Below are 25,053 nucleotides of genomic sequence, written 5' to 3'. Positions count from 1 at the left end.
TGGTCTTTTAGTCATTTGTCCTGAGGTGGCTAAAAAAAAAATTTTTTTTTGAGATGAGTCTCACTCTGTCGCCCAGGCTGGAGAGCAGTGGTGCGATTTCCGCTCACTGCAACCTCCACCTCTCAGGTTGGGACTACAGGTGCACTCCACCATGCCCAGCTAATTTTTATAATTTTAGTAGAGATGAGGTTTCACCATATTGGTCAGACTGGTCTCGAACTCCTCACCTCAGGTGATTCACCCACCTCAGTGAGCCACTGCACCCAGCTGAAAATAAAATTTTAAATACATATCTATCATCATAAATCTCATAACTAGGAGTATTATCCCCAGGAGATTTTGTCACATAACTTTATATCCTCTCAGTAAAAATTTTCTAGGTGAAGCAGAAAATTCTTAATGGTTGGGATGAATGAAAAGGTGCCACACATGTAAAAATTCAGGTGGCAAAGTCCCTTATTTTACCAGCTGTTTAGACATCTGTGTACCCATCCTTGATTTGGAGGGTCTGAACTAATTCTGTCCCTCAAAACCAGCCCTTACAATCTCATGCACCCACCTCTTCTGTGATAGTCCCTGGGCCCAGAGGGAGAGTGCTAGGAGTTCAAGACTAGCCTGGGCAAAATAATAAGACCCCTGTCTTTACAAAAAACTAAACAATTAGCAGGGTGTGGTGGCATACACTTGTAGTCCCAACTACTGAGAAGGCTAAAGTGGGAGGATCGCTTGAGCCTAGGAGGTCTAGGTGGCAGTGAGCCATGATTGCACCACTGTACTCCAGCCTGGGCAAGAGCATGAGACCATGTCTTAAAAAAAAAAAAAAGCAATAAAAAAAAGAAAAATCAGGAAAAGAAAAATATAAATCTCTTTCCCAGTAACTATTATTCATTATCCTAAATTGAGTCTTAGGCTTTAATTAATTATCCTGTAGCAGCAACTGTCATCCATGGATCTCAGTGTGTTTTGAGAACACCATCAATTCGGCAACCATCTTGCGTAGGTTTGGATCATATTTGCTGGGACTATAGGCACCCGCCACCATGCCTGGCTAATTTTTGTATTTTTAGTAGAGACAAGGTTTTGCCATATTGGCTAGGCTTTAAGTATTAGTTTATACACAATAATTCTGAAAAAGAAAAGATGTAATAGAAGTGGGATTTTTACAATCTCTCTAAGTAAAACCTCACATTTTCTAGAAAAGTATTACTAATATTTTCCTTTAAAATGACTGCTTATAACCACCGGATCTTTTTTTTTTTTTTTTTTTTTTTTGAGATGGAGTTTTGCTCTCTCATCCAGATTGGAATGCAGTGGTGTGACCTTGGCTCACTGCAACCTCCGCCTCCTGGGTTCAAGTGATTCTCCTGCCTCAGCCTCCTGAGTAGCTGAAATTACAGGGGTACCCCACCATGCCCAGCTAATTTTTGTATTTTTAGTACAGATGGGTTTTCACCATGTTGGCAAGGCTGATCTTGAACTCCTGCTCTCAAATGATCCACCTGCCTCAGCCTCCCACAGTTCTGGGATTACAGGTGTAAGCCGATGCACCTGGCCAACCAGTTCTTTTCTTATCGTCTTAACAGTTTCGTAAAAATAGGTCATTCTTAAATATGGTGCAAATTAAAACATCATAAAAGGAAATACAGCCTAAATTTCTTCACTTTTATTCCAAATTCTGAGATCACCTTTCCAGAGACAACCACTGTTGGATTTCTTGTGTATCTTCCCAGAAACAATCTATGCATATGCAAGCAATAGATGTAATGTATGTTTGTAAGTCTCTACACACATTTGTATATGATAGCATCTTGTATCTTGTATCCTCTGGATTTTGATTTTTATATTTTAACAGTACATCTAGAAAATTTCTCTTATCAGCTGGGCATGGTGGCTCACACCTGTAATCCCAGTACTTTGAGAGGCCAAGGCAGCCAGATCACGAAGTCAGGAGTTTGAGACCAGCCTGATCAATATAGTAAAACCCCATCTCTACTAAAAAATACAAAAATTAGCTGGGTGTGGTGGTGTGCACCTATAGTCCCAGTTACTCAGGAGTCTGAGGCAGGAGAATCGCCTGAACCCAGGAGGCAGAGGTTGCAGTGAGTTGAGATTGTGCCACTGCACTCCAGCCTGGGCGACCAAGCAAGACTCCAAAAGAAAGAGAGAAAGAGAGAAAGGAAGGAAGGGAAGGAAGGGAAGGAAGGGAAGGAAGGGAAGGAAGGGAAGGAAGGGAAGGAAGGGAAGGAAGGGGGAAAGGAAGGAAAGAAGGAAGGAAAATTTCTGTTATCCATACCAAGTAATATTGTAATATTGTTTCATTCTTTTCACTGTTGCATTGTCTACTCTATGGATGTACCAGAATTTACTTACCCAGCCTCTACCAATGGGCATTTGGCTACTTTCTTTTGTTACTGCAATGTGCATTTGCCTCTTCATATTCATGTGCAAATACATGGGTAAGACACATTCCTAGATGTAGAATTGCCAAGTCAAAGAGCATATGATGTTAAAATTTAGTTGGTGCTTTTAAAATGGCCCTCCAAAGAGGATGGACCAATCATCACCAACCCCTCATCACCATCCAGGGGTTTTAACACTTTTTTAATTTTACCAATTCTCTAAGTGTCAACTGCATCTCATTAAACTTTGCATTTGCATTTTCTTATTAGAGTGAGACTGAGCATCTTTTCATTTGTTTAGAAATGCTTGGCCGGGCTCAGTGGCTCACATCTATAAATCCCAGCACTTTGGGAGGCCAAGGTGGGCAGATCACTTAAGGTCAGGAGTTCAAGACCAGCCTGGCCAACATGGTGAAATCCCATCTGTACTAAAAATACAAAACTTAGCTGGGCATGGTGGCGGGTGCCTGCAATCCCAGCTACTCAGGAGGCTGAGGCAGGAGAATTGCTTGAACCTGGGAGGTGGAGATTGCAGTGAGCTGAGATTGTGCCACTGTACGCCAGCCAGGGTAAAAGAGCAAGACTCTGTCTCAAAAAAAAAAAAAAAAAAAAAAAAAGCTTTATACTTTTTTTATTACGAACTATTCAAAATTGGCCCATTTTCTCTTTGAATATTATTTTTTCTAATAATCTCTATTAGCTCTTTCTATATTAAGGAGTCTAACCTTAAGCATGTCTGTTGTGATATTTTTCCTGTATAAAAATTCATTGTTGATTTTGTTATAGTCTTTTTTGTCTGGAAGACATTTTTAATTCTTTTTTTATTCTTTGGTTAAATGTATTAGTAAGCCAGGAGACAAGTGCAGTTGTCCACGTGGAAAGGTGAGTTGGCTTGGGCTGGAGTGAGGCTGGTGAGTGTAGAGAGAAGCGGTAGGTTTGAGGATGTAGGTATTGTATCCCTGGAATCAACAAGCTTGGCTGATGTATTGAATATGGCGGTGGGGAGATGGGGGTGGGTGAGGTGGGAGAAAGAGAGATTGACTCTGAGGTTTCAGGGATGAGTAACCAGGTGGACGATGATACAACTGACAGATGGGCAACACTTTAGGAAGAGCCTGTCTTGGAACCCTGCTGGAAACCTGCTTCCACGTGCCTGGTTTCACGGCGCCATGCACGTTCGAGTCTTGTTCATTCACTGTCTACTGAGGTTCTTTCCATCAGAGTGAGATGTTGAGTCAGACTATGCACTGAGCATGTCTGAAACCATCATTACTGTGCTGCATATATTCCTAGGTAATGGGTTAGAGACCAAGAGCATAACACAATGCCTGCTGTGTTGTGGCCTCACCCTGCGTCTGTTTTCCATCTCTTCTGGGGACTTCAGCACACCATGCAATAAATGGGGACACACTGACCCACTTCTGTGTTTGGGGCTGATTTAAATAAATTTAATGAGATTTCCCTGAGTTCACAAGTATTTGATGAATCAAGTCCATTTAGCAACTTGGCCTGGCAAGCCAGTAACAAACAAAAACTGATTAGTCGGTGCGTGCCCGCAGGGCAGTGGTCTGTGAGCACCATGGGTGGAGGCAGAGGAGAGGGTGGATTTTTTTAAGAGGCTTGGAAAATATAAAATTCCACAGGGATGATTAATACTTCTATGCAGCATAATGGATGGTTGGCAACCAATGTGAAGAAATTCTTGTTGAAAGAGAAAAAACAATGTTATGGAATAATCTCCTCTGGGAACTGAAGCCAATTTCAAGAAAATATTTGAAAATCTGTTTTAATTCCTATCTTATTCATGTGTTCCTTTGACAGTAAATGAAGTGCAGAGCATTATAGGACATGTTTAAAATCAGCTGCTAACTATTCCTTTGGCTCAACCGCTGAGGCAAATTGTCAGCTCCTTGTGCTATCCTATATTGCCTGGACCCTGGTTGTGCTCATGTCCATTGTATTGTATTGTATTGTATTGTATTGTATTGTATTGTATTGTATTGTATTGTTTCGTATTGTATTGATCTATTTGCTTATTTTTGTAGAGCTGGAGTCTCATCATTTTGCCCAAGCTGCTCTCAAACTCTCCTGGGCTCAAGCAATCCTCCTGCCTCAGCTTCCAAAAGTTCTGGGGTTACAGGCATGAGCCACCGCACCAGGCCATGTCTATTTTACTCTTGACACACAGCCATATTTGCAGTGAGATGAAGTATGGGAGTAGCCATGTGACTCAGCAGAGTGGAGAGACCAGAACAGCAGGACCTACCCGAGGTGGACAGAGCAAGTGGGGTCCCCTGCAGGTGTGACATTGTCTTGATGACTTCTCAGACTTTCTTTTTTTGGGCCGAATGGTCATATCACTGGAATTATTCTCTGGCATGACAGTGTTATATCTTGATGGCTACTGTTCCAATGCTTTCTTTTAAACTGGAAGTTAAAAAGATCTGTTGAGTCACAATATTCACATAAATGCATGGGCTAGAATTGACTCACCTTAGCAAGCAAGTATATAGGACTCTAAAGGGGCCCAGGAGACATATAGGACCACTAACTGCCAGTTCCAGGTGGGGAATTCTAGCCAGCAAAGTGGGAAGCACACAGGGCCTCTGCTAGACTCAAGCACCCCAAGGAGAGGGGCCATGGCTACTTTTCCATCCAGACACGCTTGGCAGTTAAAGCTATACCTGGAACACACCAGTGGCCATTCTTGAAGCCTTTGTTGATGAAGGAACATGTGAACTGGCTACAGGGAGGGGAGTCAGGCTCCATAAAGAGGCAGGGAGGCAACAGGCTGCTTGACATCAGCTCCCCTATCCCAAAGCTTCCCTGAGACCTGGCTCAGCCACCATGATAGCTCCGGAGAAGATGAAAGGAAGCAATATTCTGCAAAAAAGTTTTTGTTTAATTTTTAAAAATTTAAAAATTCAGGAAAAACTACCTGTAAGAAAAAAATTGTTGCAACTATCTTTTAATTTTTTTTAATTCTAGAGATAAGATATATACACACAGTAATGCACACCAATCTGAGCCAAACAGCTCTATGACAATTATTTAAAGTGATTTTGCATGCTTTCTTATTTGCTTCCTAAGTTTTATAAAATTTCAAGTGAAATACTTGACTTGCTTTGTCCAAGAGAATGCGGTAGAAGCGACACTCTGGGACTTCTGAGGACAGGTCAGAATATGCCTTGTAGCTTCTGCCTGGGAATCTTGGATCCCTTGCCCTTGGAATGCTCCCTCTGCAAGCCCAGATATCAGGCTGTGAAAATCACATGGTGAGGTTGAGTAGGAGTGCTGTGAGGGACAGACCCAGCTGAGCTTCCAGCCAATAGCCAGCTCCGATGCACGTCATGAGAGTGGGGTCCCATGGGTGTTCAACCTGGCCAAGTCCTCAGTGGACTGAAGCCCCAGCTGACATTTCATTGCAACTACATGACAGACTCCAAGTGAGAACTTCCCAGCTGAGGTCAGCCAACCCACAGGACTGTGGGTGGCTTGGTATGGAGGAAGAGATAATGGAACATCTGCCATTGTGGGTGAAATCAGGGTCAGGAAAAATAAAATAAACATATATTGAGCATAAGACTCTGGAAGATACAAAGAGTATGTATATAGTTGAGATGGGGAGAAGGGACATTTATATAAGAGAATAACAGAGGGTTCAAGGTAGCACACAACTCCTAAATACAGGTGTGCAGGGGGCAAAATATCAGTGAGATCTAGAAAGTCTCTGTGGAGGAGGAGAGATTTGAAATAGAATGAGAAGTGAGGGGAGTAGCCTCAGGCAGAGAGGAGGCACAAGGTAGGGTTTCAGGCATAGTTTTGGAAATGGGCCTAAGTTGAAAGATCAGCTAGATCGACCTGGCTGGGACACAGAATTTGCAAACTCATGTAGTGGATGATAAAGTTGGATGGACCTTGAATAACAAGGAAAACTGCTTTTCAAGAGGAAGTTTAGGGCAAGCGTTTTAGATTGAAGAGCTATCTGTGCTTAAGGGAGGGTAAGGCCATGGAGGAGAAGGTCTCCGAAGAAATGAGCCTTAAAATAACTTTGTAGGAAGAATATAATCATTTAAAACCATTACTTCTTTTTTTATAAAATCCAGTTTCCCCAAAAGCAACTCCACACTGAATAGCAGGAAAAAAGGGGGGCCATGCAAAGATGGACCCGCTCAAAATTCTCACCTTTAAAGAGGATAATTGCAATCATGAGTGGCCCTATTGCAACAAGGGAGAAATGAGAACCTCTCAAAATTCTCACCATGAAAGAGAGCAATTGCAATCATGAGTGGTACCATTCCAAAAAAGGAGAAATGTGGGGGTCAAAAGTAATCTAATTGGGCCAGGTGTGGTGGCTCATGCCTGTCATCCCAGCACTTTGGGAGGCCAAGGCAGGTGGATCAGCTGAGGTCAGGAGTTTGAGACCTGCCTGGCCAACATAGTGAAACCCTCTACTAAAAATACAAAAATTAGCAGGGCGTGGTCACACATGCCTGTAGTCCCAGCTACTTGAGAGGCTGAGGCGTGAGAATTGCTTGAACCCAGGAGGCAGAGGTTCCTCTGCAGGGCCACTGCAGATATCTCAGTTACTCTTGAAACCAGTTTCAGGAAGAGGCCACATCCTCTTTAGCCAAATACTCCAGGCTTAGGGTTTTGCAAAGTTGTCATAGCATAGGTGCTCTGGAAGCAGATGCTGAGATGGAATTTGGGGTGTAAGATATTTACCAGGTGCCAGAAGTGGTGGCTCACACCTGTAATACCAGCAATTTGGGAGGCTGAGGTAGGCAGATTACTTGAGGCCAGGAGTTCAAGACCAGCGTGGCCAGCAGGCTCTACTAAAAATATAAAAATTAGCCAGGTGTGGTAACACACACCTGTAATCCCAGCTACTCTGGTGGCTGAGGCACAAGAATTGCTAGGACCTGGGAGGCAGAGGTTGCAGTGAGGCGAGATCGCACCACTTCACTCCAACCTGGGTGACAGAGCAAGATCCTATCTCGAAAGAAAAAAAAAAAAATTTATCAGGGATCAACATCCATAAAGGAAAATGGTTTCCAGCACTTTGAGAGGCCTAAGTGGGAGGATCACTTGTGACCAGCCTGGGCAACAACAACAAAAAAAACATAGTCTTAGCTGTTCAAGAGGCTGAGGTAAGAGGGTTGCTTGAACCCAGGAGTTCGAGGTTGCAGTGAGCTATGATTGCACCAGTGCATTCCAGCCCAGGTAACAGAGTGAGACTCTGCTTCTAAAAAATAATGAAGGACAGTGGGAGGAATTAAGAATAGGTAGAGGGGAAGACTCTGAAGTCCAATGCAGACCCAACAAAGCCTTGGCCAACCCAATGAGGAGCTGTGGAGTGAATACCGCCCGTTGGAGGTGTATTGCCTTGGCCTGCAATGACTGGGCTTTTATACCCACACCTCACTCACCAGATGTGGGCTGCCCCAGGAAGGGCATAACCCCAGGTAGGCCCTCTGTGTTTGAGACAGACCCTAACAGAGTTGCTGGGTGGAGGCTGCCTGCTCACCATGCCCCACCACAGCTGGGCATCAGGTGCTTCCTGGGAGCAAGAGTCCCCTGTCCCCACCCACCAGTCCATATTGGATTGTGAGTCTTTTGAACAAGCCAATGAGATTTGGGTATTGAACATTAAAGGCCTCTCCTGACTGATACACACCACACCTCTTAGGTTCTGATGAAATTGCCAATGACATGACACCTATCCTGTGTCTGAACCCTAAGTCTGTAGTTCCCAGGACAAAACTGCTGCTCTTGGATATCTAACACTGGGGCTACTCTTTTTTTAAAATTAATAAGTAAAAATCATATATATTTATGATGTATAACATGGTGTTTTGATATATGTATATATTGTGGAATGTCTAAATCAAGCTATTTAAAATATGCATTGCCTCATACACTTACCTTTCTTTTATGATGAAAACATTTCAAATCTACTCTCTTAGCCAGTTTCAGTAACCAATATCTTATTCTCAACTGTAGTCATCATAATATACAATACATCTCAAGGCCAGGTATGGTGGCTCATGCCTGTAATCATTGCACTTTGGGAGGACTAGGCGAGAGAATTGCTTGAGGCCAGGAGTTCAAGACCAGTCAGGGCAATACAGCCAGAAGTTGTCTCTACAAAAAAAAAAAAAAAAAATTAGCCAGGCATAGTAGCACATGCTTGTAGTCCTAGCCAGTCAGAGGGGCACACGCCTATAGTCCTAGCTGAGGCAAGAAGATTGCTTGAGCCTAGGAGTTCAAGGCTGCAGTGAGCCAAGTTTGCACCACAGCACTCCAGTCTGGGTGACAGAACAAGACCCTGTCTCTGAAAAATAAAAAAGAGATTTATTGAACTTATTCTTCCTGTCTAGTTGATATTATGTGTTCTTTAGCTGATATTTCCCCAATATCCCAATCCCAGCCTCTGGTAATCACCATTTTACTCTGTTTCTCTAAGTTGCGACTTCTTTAGATTCCATGTTACTGAGGTGGTGTGGCATATGTTTTTCCATGCCTGGCTTATTTCCCTGAACACAGTGGTCCCCGATCTTTTAGGCGCCAGGGCCCAGTTTTGTGGAAGACAATTTTTCCATGGACAGGGCGGGCAGGATGGTTTGGGAATGATTCAAGCGCATTACATTTCTTGTGTACTTTATTTCTGTTATTACTATGCCATAATATATAATGAAATAATTATACAACTCACCATAACGTAGAATCAGAGGGAACCCTGAGCTTGTTTTCCTGCCACTAGATGGTCCCATCTGGGGGTGATGGGAGACAGTGACAGATGATCAGGCCCTAGATTCTCATAAGGAGTGCACAACCCAGATCCCTCCTATGCGCAGTTCCCAATAGGGTTTGTGCCCCTATAAGAATCTAATGCTGCCGCTGATCGGACAGGAGGCAGAGCTCAGGCAGGAATGTGAGTGATGGGGATCGGCTGTAAATACAGATGACGCTTCACTCGCTAGCCCACTGCTCACCTCCTGCTGTGTAGCCCAATTCCTAACAGGCCACAGACCACTACTGATTGGTAGCTCAGGAATTAGGGATCTGACTTAACACGATGTCCTCCAGGTTCATCCATGTTGTCATAAAGGACAGAATTTCCTTCTTTTTAAAGGCTGTATAGCATTCCATTGTGTATATATACATCATGTTTTCTTTATCAGTTATCCGTATGTTGTGGTTTGTTTTTTTTTTTTTTTTTTTTTTGAGAGACAGCGTCTCACTCTGTTGCCCAAGCTAGAGTGCATTGGCTCTGTCACAGCTCATTGCAGCCTCAAACTCCTGGACTCAAGAGAATCCTCCCACCTCAGCCTCCCAAGTAGTTGGAACTACAAATGTGCACCACCACACCTGGCTCAGTTTTGAATTTTTTTTGTAGGAACGGGGTCTCACTGCATTGCCCAGACTGGTCTTGATCTTCTGGGCTCAAGCCATCCTCCTGCCTCAGCCTCCCAAGTGCTGGAATTGCAGGTGTGAGCCAGTGCACCCAGCCTCATTTATTTGTTGATGGATACTTAATTTGATTCCATATCTCAACTACTGTGAATAGTGATGCAATAAAAATGGGAGGACAAATATCTCTTTGACATTTTGATTTCACATCCTCCAGATAAACCCAGAAGTGGGATTGCTGAATCTATTTTTACTTTTTTGAGGAATCTCCGTACTGTTTTCCATATGGTATACTAATTTACATTCCCACAAATAAGGATTTTGTTTTCTCCACGTTCTCACCAATACTTGTTATCTTTGATCTTTTCTATAGTAACCATCCTAACAGGTTTGAGATGATACCCTGTTGCAGTTTTAATTTTCATTTCCCTGATGATTAGTGATATTGAGCATTTTCTCAAATACCAGTTGGATACTTACATGTCTTCTTTTCAGAAGTATCTATTTAGCTCTTTTGTCTACTTTTAAATTGGATGACTTGTTTTGTTTCTTTTTTTTTTTTGAGACAAAGTCACTCTATTGCCCAGGCTGGAGTGCAGTGGCACAATCTCAGCTCACTGCAACCTCCACCTCCCAGGTTCAAGTGATTCTCTTGCCTCCTCCTCCCAAGTAGCTGGGATTACATGCGCCCGCCACCATGCCTGGCTAATTTTTGTGTTTTTAGTAGAGACAGGGTTTCACCATGTTGCCCAGGCTGGTCTCGAACTCCAGACCTCAAGTGATCCACCCGCCTCGGCCTCCCAAAGTGCTGGGATTACAGGCGCGAACCACCATGCCAGGCCTGTTTTCTATTGAGTTGTTTAATTCCTTATATATTTTATGTATATTATTCTTATCAGATCTAAGATTTGCAAATACTTTCTTCCGTGCTGTAGGCTGTCTCAGTCTACTGATTGTGTCCTTTACCATGCAGAAGCTTTTTAGTTTGATCTAATCCCATTTGTCTATTTTTGCTTCTGTTGCCTGTGCCCTTGGAGTCATATCCAAAGAAATGCCGGGACCAAAGTCACGGAGCTTTTCCCTTGCTTCCTTCTAGTAGTTCTGGAGTTTCGGTCCGGTTGTCTTTAGCCCACTTTGAGTTGATTTTGTGTCTGGTCTGTGCCCTGCTCCTTTGGGCCCCAGGCAAGCCCCTCCAGATGCCATTGTTATTTCACTGTTCATCAGCCTCCATCCGCCAAGCTGCCTTCACAGGTGATTTCCCTGAGGGCAGTTAGCCCTGTCTGTCTCTGATAAGAGGCTCTGACGTCCAGCACTTCCTGCTTTACTGATGCGTCACCTCTGCCTCCTACAACTATGTTAACAGGCCTTTGAGCCTCACTGCCCTCTGGAAAGTGCCCAGAAACTCTCCCACATTTTCTTGAATGTGTACTTTGAGATTCGGAACTGTCTCTACACAACAGAGCCTGACCCACAGTGCCGAGGCTTTCAATGACATGACTGGCCTGCTGGGTTCCCAGAGAAGTAGAGATCTATTTTCATATTCCCCTCAAGGTGTCTTGTGTGTCCCCAGAGAGAGACATGCACAGATTCATTCCATTTTTGCTGTAAAATGAGTCAGAGTATAAACCAATCATTTGAACACAACCAACCAAATTTTCATGTATTAAGCTCAGAAGCCCTCAGTAGATTTAGCAAATGAATGGATTTCTCTGGCTTCTCATACTTGCCAAATGTGTGTTTTAATCCACGTGACTTCACAGATTTTACTGACTCAGCAGTACAAGGTGGAGAGAGGTCTGGATATTGTTGCCTGTCTCCTGGAGGCGCCTTGATGCTAGATGACCCCATGTGTAAATGTGGGCTGTGATTCAAGGAGTTAGCTGCTGACAGTGCTGATGAATGCAAATGTTCTATAGTATTTTGCTTCTGGAAAAAATATGTTTATGGTGGTATGAAAATCAGAGTGGGCCATGGGCACGTATTTTTGCTGAAAAGAAACAATCGAGAATCACTAATCTAAATAGCCCTGGATTTCTTGAGGCTTAGCATGCAAACACTTTTGTCCTTTGTATTAATCTGAATTGCTTGTCACGTTATCAGAGCTACAATCCTTTTATGCGAAACATCGAGGGACAGATGGCACGGCTCGAAGTCATCATAGAGACATTATAGTTCAATCTCCTCAAATGACCATCACAGATCTAATAATGACAGAACTGGGAAGAAAATCAAAGGTTCTGGGCGGGGCGCGGTGGCTCACGCCTGTAATCCCAGCACTTTGGGAGGCTGAGGCGGGTGGATCACAAGGTCAAGAGATCGAGACCATCCTGGTCAACATGGTGAAACCCCGTCTCTACTAAAAATACAAAAAATGAGCTGGGCATGGTGGCGTGTGCCTGTAATCCCAGCTACTCAGGAGGCTGAGGCAGGAGAATTGCCTGAACCCAGGAGGTGTAGGTTGCGGTGAACCGAGATCGCGCCATTGCACTCCAGCCTGGGTAACAAGAGCGAAACTCCATCTCAAAAAAAAAAAAAGAAAGAAAGAAAATCAAAGGTTCTGCGTCAAACATTTCAAGATGCTTCCAAAGGAGGAGAAGTCATTGCTCTGACATTCACAAATTTAGGCAAATTCATGCCTCTGAGGAGCAAATTGATGCTAGGAGGAATATGATTACATGTAAAAGAACACCATATGCTATAAAGCACTGTATGAAATGAAGGTTTTCATTGCCTCTTTTATTACAAACATTTATTGAGCATCTATAATATGTCAGGCACTATTCTTAGTCATTCAGATTCATCAGCAATCAATTCAAAGTCCGTGAAGCATGCGCTGTAGTGCAGGACACACAATTTAGAATCCATTTCTAACATAAGATCAGGAGGTGACTGACGATACTTTGCTATAGAAAAAAGCAAGTCTGTGTAGAGAGGGACAGGTGTTGCTTTTTACACGGTGTAGTCAGGGAAGGCCTCGCTAAGAAGGCAACACTGGAGTGGAGGCCTGAGTGGCGGGAAATGATGAGCCATGAGGAGACCCAAAGGGAGAGGGGAAAGACATGAACGTGGTGCGCTCAGCCTACAGCTGTGGCTTCCAGCCCTGGGCTTGGACAAGGGTACCTAGAGAGAGAAGGTTAAGAAGATCTAGACAGACAGGAGAGGAAAGGACCTCCCAGGGCACTCCATCACTCAGTGCAAAGAGGAGAAGCACCATCAGTGGAAGTCAAGAACTAGCAAGAAGTCAGATGAGGGCAACATCTGGAGTCAGATGTGAGATGTTCCTGAAGTCAAGGGAAGAAGCTGTCTCAGAAGACTTGAGCAAGGGCTTAACCATATAGCAACAAACACCCATTAGATCCTCACCTTCCCTGACACACAAAAACAGGCCCCACTTGGATGAAAGACCTAACTGCAAAGGGCAAAATGAAAAACCTTTTTGAAGGAAATATAGAGGTAGATATTTTTGTGACCTCAATGAATGAAAGCATGTCTTTAAAAAGACATAAATAGCTCATACCACAAAGGGGGAAAGTAACAAATTTTAAAATTCTACTCATCCAAAAACACCAATAGCCATGTGTGGTGGCATGTGCCTATTTGGGAGGTTGAGGTGGCAGGATTGCTTGGTCCCGGGAGTTCTGAGCTGTGGTGTGCTATGCTGATTGAGTGTACATACTAAGTTTGGCATTAATACAGTGACCTTTCAGGAGTTGGGGACCACCAGGTTGCCGAAGGAGGGGGTATTAGTTCTCAAACAGCTAATAAAGATGCACCTGAGATTGAGTAATTTATAAAGAAAAGAGTTTTAATGGACTCACAGTTCCACATGGCTGGGGAGTCTTCACAATCATGGCAGAAGGCAGATGAGGTACAAAGTCATGTTTTACATGGCAGCAGGCAAGAGAGCTTGTGCAGGGGAAATCCCCTTTATAAAACCATCAGATCTGGTGAGACTTATTCACCATCATGAGAGCAGCAAGGGAAAGACTCCCCCTCATGATTGCATTACCATCTACTGGGTCCCTCCCACAACACATGGGAATCATGGGAACTACAATTCAAAATGAGATTTGGATGGGGACACAGCCAAACCATATCAAGGGGTGAATCAGCTCAGGTTAGAACCAGAGAAGGTCAAAACTCCCATTCTAATTAGTAGTGGAATCACAACTGTGAATAGCCCCTGCACTCCAGCCTGGGCAACATAGTGAGATCCTATCTCTTCTCAAACAAACAAAAACACCATTAAAAAGGTAAAATGAGGCCAAGCATATTGGCTCACACCTGTAATCCAAGCACTTTGGGAGGCCAAGGCAGGAGGATTGCTTAAGCTTATGGTTCCAGACCAGCCTGGGCAACATAGTGACACCCTGTCTCTACAAAAAAAATATTTTTTTAATTAGCCAAGCATGGTGTCACACACCTGTAGTCCTGGCTACTCAGGAGGCTGAGGTGGGAGGATCAATTGACCCTGGGAGGTTGAGGCTGCAGTGAGCTGCAGTTGCACCACTACATAGCCTGGGCAACTGTGAGACCCTGTCTCAAAAAAAAAGAAAAGAAGAAGAAGAAAAGAAAATATACTCAAAGACAAACAATGAGAAGTGCTACTAAAAACAACAGGTACAGGAAACAATAGAGATAGGATATTAAAGAAAGTCTTGCATCATATATACATATAAAGAAAAAGCATTATCCTCCTAACAGCATTAAGGGTTTGACATTAAATATTGGTAGCCTGATTCTTTTATTTTTAATGTCTAATCCACTGTCCTTAAATCTAGTTTAGAAGTGAGTAGCTTCTTCTTTTACATCAAGAGCCTCTATTTTATACAAATCATTCTACATTCTCCAAATCAATTTTGAGGCGCTAGAAATATTTTGCTGTTTCTAAGGTATTTCAAATGGATTTTCTTATTATCGTTCCCATATTTTGCTCTTTTATCTAATGTTGCTTCAAATTTCATCTGACTAGAATGTGTTCCAGTGTCCTAAAGTAAAACAAGGTCAGTCTACGCAAAGTTTTTGTTCTAAAAATTTCTGTTTCTACTCCTGTTCCAGCGGGGGAGGGGAAGTTGTAAGTGTGGGGATCTGTGAGCTGGGTTTTTTTTTTTTTTCTGATTGTGTTTTTATGTCATAGGTCAGAAACTCTAGCATTTTTCTGCCTCTGAGCCAGAGAAAAGAAAGAAAAATGTAACATGAGTTTGGTGCCAGTTGCCTCCAGTGAGGGACAGGGTCATTTCTTGACCCCAAAGTATATCAGGTCATATTCCTTCAAAGTGTCCTCTGCTCATTACTGCTTTGAAATAGAGAAGAGATAACCATGGACAGGTGTGAGGGTGGTGATGGCGTCCAGCCACAGAGCGGAGGGAGGTGGGAGCAGAATTCCCAGCAGAAAACCCGGACTGGCCACCGTGCTGCAGCCTGCACCCAGCAGGGCCCAGGCACTTCTGTGTGAATTCAGGTTAATTGCTGCTAAAATTATACTGGATTTTTTTTCACTCTTATTGTCATAAGAAAAAAATATATAGGAAATTCTGTAATTAACTGCTTAGTGGAAGAAATACAATTAGGAAGGCTTTAGCGTTTGTCCTAAGGCAGCCCTGTGAAAGTGAATTTTCTTTACTTGCAGACTCAGGCCTGCCCCGTTTTGGAGCTGATGTTTATGAGGACATGAGTGCATCTGTGTATCTTTCTTCATTTCTAACATCACCACCACCAATTCAGGCAAAAACTTGTTGTGAGGCCGGACGTGGTGGCTCAGGCCTATAATCCCAGCACTTTGGGAGGACGAGGTGGACAGATCACCTGAGGTGAGGAGTTCGAGACCAGCCTGACCAACATGGAGAAACTCCATCTCTACTAAAAATACAAAAATTAGCCAAGTGTGGTGGCGCATGACTGTAATCCCAGTTACTGAGGAGGCTGAGGCAGGAGAATCGCTTGAACCTGGGAAGCAGAGGTTGCGGTGAGCCAAGATCATGCCATTGAACTCGAGCCTGGGCAATGAGAATAAAACTTCGTCTCAAAGAAAACAAACAAAAAAAGAACTGTGCTATTGAAGGCCTGGCATCTCCTATGTGGAGTACAGACGTTATTATGGCAGAAATGTATTCCCTCACAATTTGCATGTTGCCAGGCATGGTGGCTCACACCTGTAATCCCAGCACTTTGGGAGGCTGAGGCAGGAGGATCACTTGAGCTCAGGAGTGAGAGAACAGCCTGGACAACATAGCAAGACTCTGTCCCTCAAAAAAAAAAAAAAAACTTTAAAAATTAGCCAGGCATGGTGGTACATGCCTGTGGTCCCAGCTACTTGGGAGGCTGAGGTGGGAGGATTGCTTGAGTCCAGAAGTTGGAGGCTGCAGTAAGCCAAGATCATGCCACTGCACTCCAGCCTGGGTGACAGAGCAAGACCCTGTCTCAAAAACACACACTCAAACAAACAAACAAACAAAAACATATGTTGACACTCTAATCCTCAGTACTGCAGAATATGACTGTTTTTGGAGACAGGGTCATTAAGGAGGTAATTAGGTTAAATGAGGACATTGGGGTGGGCCGTGATCCAATCTGACTGGTGTCCTAATAAGAAGAGGTTTTGACACAGACACACACAGAGAAAGCCTGTGAAGACACAGGGAGAAGGCGGCCTTGTTCAGGCAAGGAGAAAGGCCTCGGAGGAAACCAGCCCTGTCGGTACCTGAGCTCCGACTTCAGCTTCCAGAGCTGTGAGAAAACAAATTTCTGTTGTTGAAACCACTCAGTCTGTGGTACTTTGTCATGGCGGCCCTAACAAACCAATAGAGGTCCCAGACATTCGTTCCCACCAAGCAACAGCGTTTCCTCTCTCCTCCTCATTCACCAGCCCGTGAATGGGCCTCTGTTTGGAGCTGTCCTGAACGCATCCCTTAACTAAGAGCCAACAAACGTTTTCTGTAGAGACAGTAAATATTTTAGGCTCTGAATGCCAAGAGGCAAGACAGAGAATGTTCTGTCAGCATTTACATGAGCATTTAGAATGGTTACCTGTGTACTCTTGAGCTCACATGCTCATTACAGCACTATTTTCAATAGCCAGAGGTGCAAACACTCTAAGTGTCCATCAACAGATGGATGAGAAGAGCAAAAAGCGATAAAGGCATGAATTGGAATAGTATTAAGCCTTAAAAAGGAAAGAACTTCTGGCCAGGGCAGTGGCTCACACCTGTAATCCCAGCACTTTGGGAAGCCAAGGTGGGCAGATCACCTGAGGTCAGGAGTTCAAGATCAGTCTGACCAACTTGGAGAAACCCCATCTCTACTAAAACAATACAAAATTAGCCAGGCATGGTGGCGCATGCCTGTAATCCCAGCTACTCAGGAGGCTAAAACAGGAGAATCGCTTGAACCTGGGAGGCAGAGGTTGCAGTGAGCTGAGATCACACCACGGCATTCCAGCCTGGGCAACGAGAGCAAAATGCCATCTCAACAAAAAAAAAAAAGGAAATTCTGCCAGGCGTGGTGGCTTACACCTTAATTCCAGTACTTTGGTAGGCTGAGGCAGATGGAGCATCTGATGCTGGGAATTCGAGACCAGCCTGACCAATATAGTGAAACCCCATTTCTGCTAAAAATACAAAAATTAGCCGGGTGGGGTGGCGCACACCTGTAATCCCAGCTGCTCAGGAGGCTGATGCAGGAGAATCGTTTGAACCTGGGAGGCAGAGTTTGCAGGGAGCCCATATTTGCATCACTCCAGCCTGGGTGACAGAGCAAAACCCTGTCTCAAAAAAAAGAAAAGAAAAAGGAAATTCTGATACATGCTACAACATGGATGAGCCTTGAAAACATTAAGCAAAACGTTTCACTAAGAAAGTGAAAAAAGCCAGACACAAAAGAACAAGTACTGGGTAATTCCACTGACATGAGGTTCCTAGAATAGGCAAGTTGTAGAGACAGAAAGTAGAATAGTGGTTAGCAAGGGCCAGGTAGAGAAGAAATTATTGTTTAATAGATAGAGTTTTAGTTTGAGATTATGAAAAATTCTAGAAATAGTGATGATGCTTGCACAACATTACAAATGTATTTAATGTCACTAAACTGTACACTTTAAAATGGTCAAAATGGTAAATTTTATGTTATGTATAGTTTACCACAATAAAAAAAAATGCTACTTGTAAGACTGTATCCATTAAAAAAATATAAAACCATGGGAGGCCGAAGTGGGCAGATCACTTAAGGTTAGGTGTTCAAGACCAACCTGGCAATCATGGGGAAACCCCATCTACTAAACCCCATCTACTAAAAATACAAAAATTAGTCAGGTGTGGTGGCATGTACTTGTGAGTACTGAGGCAGGAGAATTGCTTGAACCCAAGAGGCAGACGTTGCAGTGAGCTGAGATCGCGCCACTGCATCCAGCCTGGATGATATTGGCCCATGGACTTCGGTTTGCCACTCCCTGACCTAAATAGACAGTTACTTATTCCCTATTCCCTTAGCAAAGAGCGAAAAAGCTTCCTCAAAACAACACCTGTAACTGCAACACCTGTCATCAAGTGTTGTAACGACTATAACTACTGTTGGAATGACCGCTCACTTTGCCCACTCTAGCTTGCAGGCATTGGGTATTAAATCAAGCCTGAATTTCTCAGCTACTCCAGACCTTCTTGGTTGCTCACTTCTAGGGATAACCCTGCACCTGGGTGGTTGCCCAATACCAGGCCTTCTGGGCCCGTTTTGTCTCTTTCTCCATCAGTTTGCAAGGGAGAGGTCTCTGTACGCACTGGGGCCTAATCCATGGAGGCTGTGCATGGAGATGGTTGAAGGCTTTGCTGAGGGAATGGCTTATTCATGGAAGATACAAACAGGTTAAAGAATAGGATTTTAGTTTGATTGTAACAGAAAAACCACTTAATACCTGAAATAAGGGAACAAAGCTGAATGTATTGTTTCCCACAGGAAGGGAGAGCTATGCTGGTTAGCTCCATCTCTCTGAGCAGAGCATTAACTTATACAGGGTTTTGGAGGGTGTGGGGCTCAGGAGTTGGAGGCCTTCCTGAGGCATAAGTTGAGTGGCAGCCTCCCTGGAAGTGTGGTTGCTGCCTGAGCTATTGTTGATTGGTTGGCTCCCATGGATGTGTTTCAGTGAGCCAGTCGCTGATTGGCTGGCCTTCAGAAGTTGATTGGTTAGCTTGTGGAAGGTAACCAAGTCCTCACTGATGGACTAAACAGATGGGAAATTTGTTCTGGTGGCTCCTTGTTACCACGGCTAGGGAATAATCCATTTTCTAATAGTTTGTGAGAACTTTTAAACTCTAATATAATCTGTGTAGCTGTCTCTCTAGACTTCAAAAATCTACCTTTTCTTTTTCATGGGGACTCAGAGGTGATCAGCTGCTTCAAGATGAAGCTGAAGCTGGGTGTGGCTCACACCTGTTATCCCAGCACTTTGGGAGGCTGAGGTGGGTAGATCACGAGGTCAGGAGTTCGAGACCAGCCTGGGCAACATAGTGAAACTCCGTCTCTACTAAAAATACAAAAGTTAGCCTGTCATGGTGGCATGCACCTGTAGTCCTAGCTACTTGGGAGGCTGAGGCAGAGGAATTGTTTGAACCCGGGAGGCGGAGGTTGCAGTGGCCGATATCGCACCACTGCACTTCAGCCTAGGCTGCAGAGAGAGACTCCGTCTCAAAAAAAAAAAAAGAAAAAGATGAAGCTGAACATCTCCTTCCCAGCCACTGGCTGCCAGAAAGTCACTGAAGTGGGCAATGAACACAAACTTTGGACCTATTATGAGAAGTGTATTCTGATGCTCTGGATGAAAAGAACAGAAGGGTTATGTGGTCCAAGTCAATGATAGAAACAACAAACAAGGCTCCCCCAAGAAGCAGGATGTCCTGAGCATGGCTGTGCCCACGTGCCATTGCATAAGGGGCATTCTTTTTAGAGACCAAGGAGAACTGGAGAAAGGAAGCATAAATCTGCTGGGTGTGGTGGCTCTCGCCTGTGGTCCCAGCTACTGGGGAAACTGAAGCAAGAGGCTTACTTGAACCCAGGAGTTTAAGGCTGCAATGAGCGTTGATCACACTACTGCACTCTGTCCTGGTGACAGAGTGAGACTTTGTTTCTGAAAAAAAATTTTTAAAGAAAATTCACATCTGTTCTGGGTTGCACTATGGATGCCAATCTGAGTGTTCTCAATTTAACTATTGGCTGAGGAGGAGAGAAGGGTATTCCTGGACTGACTGATGCTACTGGGCCTCTGTCCTGGAGCTCAAAACAGATGGCAGAATCCACAAATGTTTCTATCTCTCCAAAGAAGATGATGAACAGCAGTGCTTTGTGAGAAAGCCCCTAAACGAAGAAAGTAAGAGACCCAGGAGTAAAGCACATGAGATTCAGTCAAGTTACTCCATGTGTCCAGCAACACAAATGCAGGCCTATTGCTCTGAAGAAACAGCATATTTAGAAAAATAAGAGGTTGGAGAGCTGAACATGCTCTGCTTTAGGTCAAGAGAATGCAGGAAGTCAAACAAAAATGCCAAGAACAGATTGCCAAGAAACAGGGCTGTCCTCTCTGAGAATTTCTACCTCCAAGTTTAAGTCTTGTCAAAAAAGAAAATGAAAGACTTTCTAAGAGTAACAAATAAATAAGATCACATATCAAGAAACAAAACAAACCCCAATCTGCCTTATTCTTCAGGGCAAAGACTGCCAATTGCCTACCTAATCCCCATTCTCTCCTTCCTTTCTAACAGAACCATGTTTTTGCTCAGGGTAGCAATGCTCCTAACAACTACATTTCCCAATCGTGCATGTTGGGGCAACCATGCGAATCAGTCCTAACCAATGAGGTGTGAGCAGAATCACTGGGTGCCACCCTGGGAAAGCTTCTTAAAAGGGGATCAGGGCAGCTGACGTGCCCCTTTTCTCCTCCCTGCCTAGAAGGGATCCCAATGTCTGGCAGGCAAAAGCCATCTTAGATTCATGAGACCCAAGGCCACAGCCCAGTGACAGCAGAGTGAAAGAGAGCAAGACCCTGAATCAGGAGGAGCTGTCACATCAGCTCTGGGCTGCCTGCCTCCTGGCTTGTATTGGGATGGACTACTGGGAGTTGGATTTTCTGTTAAGCGTACCTATTCCCAACCCACAAGTCTGCCCTTTGGTTTTCTTTATCTCTGCACGTCCCAATCATATCAGCGGTTCTCATTGTGTGTTCACTGCATAGCAGAGGACTCAGCACACCACACAGCATAATACACTGTTAAGATGCATTTATTCACTGTGGGATTCCCAGGTCAGGTTTTATGTTCCTCCTGATATGAGGCAGTGAGAAGTACAAACCATCATCTACAAAGTAATCTTGCCAAACATATTTGATCTGAATCCAAACATGAAGAAACTATTATAGAAATTCAGCATGGAGGCTGGGCGTGGTGGCTCACGTCTGTAATCCCAGCACTTTGGGAGGCAGAGGCGGGAGGATCACAGGGTCAGGAGTTTGAGACCAGTCAGGCCAACATAGTCAAACCCTGTCTCTACTAAAAATACAAAAAATTAGCCAGGCGTGGTGGTATGTGCCTGCAATCCCAGCTACTTGGAAGCCTGAGGCAGGAGAATTGTGTGAACCCGGGAGGTGGAGGTTGTGTGAGCCAACATCGTGCGATTGCACTCCCACCAGGGCAACAGTGCGAGACTCCGTCTCAAAAACAAATAAATTCAGCATGGAGCAGGGGACAATCTAGTAAATTAATCTCAACCCCAAAAGTTCCACGTGACCAAAAAAACCCCAAGGTGGTGGTGAGTGGGGTGACTATTCTAGACTAAAAGAGGCTAAAGAAAAATAATTAATGGATATTGGGACTAATACCTGGGTGACAAAAGAATCTGTACAACAAAATTCCATGACACAAATTTACCTATATAATAAACCTACACATGTACCCCTGAGAGGCGGGCAGATCAGCTGAAGTCAGGAGTTCAAGACCAGCCTGGCCAACATGGTGAAACCTTGTCTCTACTAATAATACAAAAACTAGCTGGGCATGGTTGTGGGTGCCTGTAGTCCCAGCTATTCAGGAGGCTGAGGCAGGAGTATTGCTTGAACCCAGGAGGCAGAGGTTGCAGTGAGCCAAGATCGCGCCATTGCACTCCAGCCAGGGTGACAAGAGTGAAACTCCATCACAAAAAAAAAAAAAAAGTTAAATTTAAAAAGGAAATGTAACAATCTAATGCAGTATATGTACCTCAACTGGATCCTGCATCAAACAACAAAAGCCATCAATATCACCCAGGATACCCAGATTCACCTGCCAGAATCCCAGAAGCATCCACGGTGCCTGCATGGTGTGGAAAACACTCTTCTCAATGGATGCCTCCACCATTCAGAATCCCACCCAGACCCCTCCGTTCAAGGGAGAAACCTGGAGAGTGGTTGTCTCCAAAAAGTACTTTACGTAGCTGAGCTATAGAAAGAAATCCAGAAGCTCCTTTACCATTCCAAGGATCTCCACTGCCACAGAAGCTTAAGAAGATTCTTAAATCCAGCAGAGTTGCTCCTGCAGGAATTGACGGACCACAGTAAGGAACACCTGGTAATCCTGCCAGAAGCCTCTGAAGCCCCCCCGGGGTGCTCCTGGAAGATGAGAGTCTGGGGTGTCTCGCTGGTGTGCAGCAAAACTCAGCACTGCTGCCACTTGTTAGAACACAACAAGCGTGGCACTAGGACAAGAGAAGGAGCCATGCTTGTGGAACAGCAAACAACCACTGCGAAGTTACCTCTCATGAGTGTAGACAGCTGGACATCCCACCTGGGTGGAAACTCGAGGTGAGACCATGCAAGGCTAGATGGTCCACTAGGGGGCGGTAGAGTCCCGCGGTGAAGGGAATGGGTTCCCGGGCAGAGAGCCCGTTTCTACATTCGCTTCTGCACTTAGCAGGTGGGTGACCCGAGGCTCATATACACCTGGGGTGGGTGCGCAGCAGGGGCCGACCAAGACACGTCAGAACTCTCAGCAAAGCCTGGAAAATGCTGCTCACCAGGGTGGGAGGATGGAGGCATGCGACAGACACATCAGGCTCAGGGTGCCCACCCATGTCCTCCAGCTCTAACCTCTGTCTAATTCCGTTTTTTTTTTTTTTTTGAGACGGAATCTCACTCTCCGCCTAGGCTGGAGTGCAGTGGTGCGATCTTGGCTCACTGCAACCTGTGCCTCCCAAGTTCAAGCAATTCTCCTGCCTCAGCCTCCCAAGTAGCTGGGACTACAGGTGCGGGCCACCACTTGGGCTTTTTGTATGTTTAGTAGAGACGGGGTTTCACCATGCTAGCAGGCTGGTCTCGAACTCTGATCTCTGGTGATCCGCCCGCCTCAGCCTCCCAAAATGCTGAGATTATAGGAGTGAGTCACTGCACCAGCCTAGTTTCTTTCTAAAAATATGTGACTGTGGGAAAATCCACATAAGATGAAATGTCCTGCCTTAGCCATTTCTGTGCGAAGTCGCACGCATTCAGTGCATTCACCCTTTTGCGCAACCACCACCATCCGCGGAACATTTTCCATCCTGCAGAACTGAAGCTCTAGACCCACTGAACAACTGTCCATTCCCTCCTCCTCCAGGCCTCCCAACCACCGCTCTCCCTCCTATCTCCAGGTATCTGCCTATTCTCGGCACCTCATATAAGTGGAAACATTCAGTATTTGTCCTTTTGTGCCTGGCTTATTTCCCTTAGCAGATGGTCTTCCAGGTTCTTCCATGTTATAGCATAGGTCAGGGTTGCCTTCCTTTTCAAGGCTAATATTCCACTGTATGTTTCTGCTGCGTTTTGTTTATTTATTTACCTGTTGATAGATACTCGTAATCCTTGTTCAGTTCCTTTTGAACCAGGAGACGCATCAAGGATTTTCTGATATTTCTCCAATATGGCAAGGGCCTAGGAGAACAAGAAATGATTTGCAGAAGGCAAAGGAAAGAAATTGAGCCAATATAGACTCATGTGCCCGCACAGTCCCTAAATACCACTCACACAGTGAGGGGTGGCTTTGTGCATTCCCCATGACAGTTACCAAGTTATTGTCTTTTACCCCAAACCCAGGCTTCTCTGCTTGGCTTTGTGATGCTGGGCTGAGACTCTGCAAACCATACATTAGGCTCTACCATTGCGGTGCTACAGGAAGCTGAGGAAGGAGGGGCTTGTGACCTCTTTGCTACTTGGGGCCTCTTTGAGTAATACCCCAGCAACACCCCACCCACCAGAGGCAGCTGCTTCCTGCAGCAGCAGCTGAATCCAGGTGCCAGTGTTTGCAACACTAGCAGAGTCAGTTTCACCACTCCCAGCCCGCCACCAGCTGGCCAGCACACCCTTCTCAGAGGGCTGGTCCTGGGTCCTTGGGACCACTCCTCTAAGTTTCAAGGTTTTGTTTGTTTTTGTTTGAGATGGAGTCTTATTCTTTTTGCTCATGCTGGAGTGCAGTGGGGCAATCTTGGCTCACTGCAACCTTTGCCTCCCAGGTTCCAGCAATTCTCCTGCCTCAGCCTCCTGAGTAGCTGGAATTACAGGCATGCACCACCACACCCTGCTAATTTTTGTATTTTTAGTAGAGATGAGGTTTCACCATGTTGGCCAGGCTGGTCTCAAACTCCTGACTTTAAGTGAGTCACCCGCCCACCTCGGTCTCCCAAAGTGCTGGGATTACAGGCATGATCCAAGTTACTGTGCCCAGCCAAGTTTCAAGGCTTTAATCATTGAATCTGCTTCCCTCCATATGCCGAGCCCAAGAGGTGGTAGTTGCTTCCTCTGTGATATAAGGGAGTTATTCCTTACGTGGTTAACGCTATATGTAGTTAACAAGTCTTTGTAGTTAGTTGTCTCTTTTCATATTATTGATGTTTCTGCTGGTCCTGATGGAACCCTAACTGATATAATCCTGCTATGGTCTGAATGTGTACCCCCATATTCATGGGCTGGGAACTGAATCCCCAATGCAACAGTGTTGGAAGGTATGGCCCTCTGGCAGGTGTTTAGGTCATGGGGGCTCCACCCTCATGAATGGATTGATGCCTCAATGAAGAGGGCTAGTGGCAAGGGGTTCACTCTTTCTTGCTTTTCTGCCAAGTGAGGACACAGCAAGAAAGCCCTTGCTAGATGCCAGTGCCTCTGTCTTGGGCCTTTCAGCCTCCACAACAATGAGAAATGCATCTCTGGTCTTTATAAATTACCCAGTCTCAGGTATCCTGTTATAGCAGCACAAAATGGGCTAAG

At 44.7% G+C, this 25,053-nt stretch overlaps 1 long non-coding RNA gene across 6 annotated transcripts in view; it reads right to left on the bottom strand.

Moving 5' to 3' along the window:
• LOC105709128 (uncharacterized) overlaps window positions 1–25,053 on the bottom strand; it is a 58,238-nt gene that overhangs the window by 16,783 nt on the left and 16,402 nt on the right. For 4 of the 6 annotated variants that reach the window (XR_010337285.1, XR_001105453.2, XR_010337288.1 and 1 more), the window contains 3 exons: window positions 23,633–23,724; window positions 8,325–8,543; window positions 4,666–4,826 (listed from right to left, as the gene is read on the bottom strand). This is a non-coding gene — a long non-coding RNA (uncharacterized LOC105709128). Of the gene's footprint in view, window positions 1–4,665; window positions 4,827–5,101; window positions 5,283–8,324; window positions 8,544–21,052; window positions 22,352–23,632; window positions 23,725–25,053 lie in introns of those variants that run through there. The other 2 variants (XR_010337287.1, XR_010337289.1) reach the window with 2 other exon arrangements.

The sequence above is a fragment of the Aotus nancymaae genome, unplaced genomic scaffold (assembly GCF_030222135.1).
Source record: "Aotus nancymaae isolate 86718 unplaced genomic scaffold, 86718_ANA_hifiasm-v0.15.2.pri h1tg000048l, whole genome shotgun sequence".
Classification (NCBI taxonomy): Eukaryota; Metazoa; Chordata; class Mammalia; order Primates; family Aotidae; genus Aotus; species Aotus nancymaae.
Note: the sequence above shows the minus strand (reverse complement) of the source record. Positions and strands in the feature narration are given on the sequence as shown.